Genomic DNA, 3,689 nt, shown 5'->3' on the forward strand with positions numbered 1-3,689 from the left:
GCCTGGTGCTGCCCGCATCTGCCACCACACACCCCCTGGTACCTGGTTCCACAGAGCCCCCGATTGATCACCCCGCAAAGGGTGGTCTGGGCTTCCCTCTTTGGGGCTAATGTGGAGCCTCCCCCATCGATAACCCCCAAGCCAGTGGCTTGGGCCTTCCTCTGCAGGGCAATTGTGGGGCCACTGACCAATCGCATTGCACCAGCTTTGGCTGTCCTGGTGCCAGTGCATGCCATATTGTGGTTGTCCGGAAGGTCATCCAGATGGTCATTCTGCTGTTCAGTCATTCAGTCGATTTACATATTATGCTTTTATTATTATTGATTATTCACAATATCCAAAAAGCAGAAACAATCCCAGTGTCCATCAAAGAATGGACAAATGTGGTTTAAAACACAAATGTTTGTTACAGTATCATGTAAATTTTAAAAAAATGAAATAGTGTAAATAGCCAGCAACAAAGAAATAATAAAACTATAGTACATGAAATCCACAAAATATTGCAGTCTTTTAGAATGTATAATATATAGAAAGAGTACTGATTATCTTATATTTATACTAGAGGCCTGGTGCATGAAATTCGTGCATGGGGGCAGTCCCTCAGCCCAATCTGCACCCTCTTGCAATTCGGGACCCCTTGGGGAATGTCCTGCTGCCTGTTTAGTGGGATCAGGCCTAAACCAGCAGTTGGACATCCCTCTTGCAATCTAGGACTGCTGGCTCCTAATCGCTCACTTGCCTGCCTGCCTCATCACCCCTAACCACTTGCCTGCCTTCCTGATCACCTCTAACCCCTCTGCCTGCCTGCCTAATTGCCTCTGCCTGCCTGCCTGATCAGCTCTAACTGCCTCTGCCTCGGCCCCCATCCACAGCTGCAGCTGCCTCTGCCTCGGCTCCCGCCACCGCAGCTTCATCGGGAAGGTACTCTGGAAGGATGTCCAGAATGACATCTGGAAGGTCATTTGGCTGATCTAATTAGCATATTATGCTTTTATTATTATAGATGATAAAAGAAATATGCATGTATGTCAGAATATGAAAATAGGAACAACTGCATACAGAATTCAAGACAAAATGTGACTCTTCTTTTTCATCTTCAAAACTCTCAAAATTTTCTTATTTCCTCTATTAGCTAATCAAATGTGCCAAAACTCATACAATTCTACTTTATATCGCTTTATATGGTGTTACAATTGACATCCATGAGTTAACTTTGCTAGTCTGGAATGATTTTACTTTACTTTGGCCCATGAAAAACTCCCCAAGTACAAGAGGTAAAAATAAAACAACACACACACACACACACACACACACACACACACACACACTCACATACCTGTTGCTTTGAAGTAATTCTAAAGGATTTTAATTCCTCAGGGAGAATTTCCTCCTTATGTGACATAAAGCTATACAGTATTATTGTCTCAAAAAAACACAAAACACAAAAACAACAACACAGATAAGGAGTAAAGAGGATAAAAAAAAAAACTAAGATTTACTGATACTTTATTTTTCATTGCTAAGACTACTGTATTTCCAGTTTTATTGGATGAATAAATCCTAACAATTCATATGCAATGTATCAGGAAGATTTACTTTGTAAAGACTAAATTAGAGTGAAAAGATACAGTACATTGAACAAGCAGTGAATTGTTCAAATTACAAGTTCTTTGGAATAATATTGCTGAAATACCAGAGATCTGTTAAGTCAACCTTAAGAAACAACAAATGGAGGAATATAAAATAACAACATCAACTCCCATAAAGTAAAAGCAATATTCACAAATCATAAAAATAAATAATTCGTTATAATGAGGTAATTTACAGTAACAGTCAATATTAAAAGCAGCATGGGATCACCCTCCTCTTTATTCATATTGTTATATCTTTGCATTAAGTTAAAAGGTCTTTTGATAAGGTTCTAGTTCAACTTGGTATTTTAAAAAATATATACAAAACAAAAGTTATCTATTTTAATATTACTGTCCAGATGTTTTAATCTCCTGTGTTTTTATTCTACCAGTCCTTTTATGAGATAGTGAATTATTGTTTTTTTCAGCACCTTTCCAAGGTTATCAATTTTATATTAATTAGACAGGTAGGTCAAATGAGGCCCAGAAAGGTTAAGTGGTATGTACAGATTAAGGCTTTCTACTTACTAAGTTATGGATGAAGCTTGAAACTCAGTCCCTTGGTGTCCTTTGCTCTAATCTACTGACAGTAGAGAAGCATTATTCAATAAGTTTTCATGAAGACATGAAGCAACAGTTTGGTTACCTACATTAACATCATGATTTATAACAGAACTAGAGGCCTGGTGCACGAAAATTCATGAAAGAGTAGGCCTTCCTTCTCCTGGCTGCCGGCACTAGCTTCCCTCTGGCACCTGGGACCCGGGCTTCCCTCCTCCAGCTGCCTGCAGGCACCAGAGACCCAGGCTGGCTTCCCTCCAGCCCTGGCTTCATCAGGAAGGACATCCAGAATGATGTCTGGAAGACATCTGGTCTACTTAGCATATTACCCTTTTATTATTATAGACTAGAGGTCCGGTGCACAAAATTCATGCATGGAGGGGGTCCCTCAGCCCAGCCTGCACCCTCTCACAATCCGGGACAGCTGGCTCCTAACAGTTCGCCTGCCTGCCTGCCTGATTGCCCCTAACTGCCTTCACCTGCCTGCCTCATCACCCCTAAGTGCCTCTGCTTGTCTGCCTCATTGCCCCTAACCACCCGCCTGCCTGTGTGATCATCCCTAACCACTCTGCATGCCTGCCTGATCGCCCCTAACTGCCTTTGCCTCGATCCCCACCACCATGGCTTCATCCAGAAGGACATCTGGATTGATGTCTGGAAGTTCATTCGACTGTTTGGTCTAATTAGCATATTATGCTTTTATTATTATAGATACTCACAACCTATTTGATATCCTGAGATATCAAAAACATTTCTGTTTACAACTTGCACACATATAAATATGACAAAGTTGATCTTCCTAAGTTTTATAAAATATTTAAATATTATTGCCTTTATTTGGCCACTGACTTTGAATCTTGACATGGTTAACACTACTTTAATCAAAAGCAACTATATTGCTCTCAGTTCTACTAATAGAGCTCTTTAAGCTCCCTCTTAATCTAAGTTCTAAATACTAGAGTCCTTTAGGTCCAGTTTTGCAAATTCTCTTTGCTATTTATAGTCCCCATTTCCAATATTTTATCTAATCCCATGACTTTAAACAATATTCTTGTTTGATATACTCCAAATTTATTTCTTCAACTTCTACTTCTAATACCAAGCTTGTATATTAAAATTCAATTTTAAATTATTCATGGATATTTAATAATTATTCAAAAAATAACATAGACTAAGTGGAATTATTGACTTTGTCTTCCCCAATTCATTTTGTGCTGTGAGCCAGGCATTGCATTAATGGTTATTTCAACAGAAGCAAAACACAGCCATGTAAACATTGAGATGAGTATTAGATAGTCAATAAACCACTTTAGGTAAGGATAAATCCAGATTAGACTAAGACTTAGAAGTACAAAGGACACTATAATTCCACAGGATTCTATAAGCATGACTAGATACTTATAGGAAGAAAGAGAAAAAGGGAGTTTCTTCTACTAGCAGATAATATAAGACCAATCTTAATTGACTTACACAGTCATTTAAAGCAAACAGAAAATA

The sequence above is a fragment of the Myotis brandtii genome, unplaced genomic scaffold, assembly GCF_000412655.1.
Source record: "Myotis brandtii unplaced genomic scaffold, ASM41265v1 scaffold340, whole genome shotgun sequence".
NCBI lineage: Eukaryota > Metazoa > Chordata > Mammalia > Chiroptera > Vespertilionidae > Myotis > Myotis brandtii.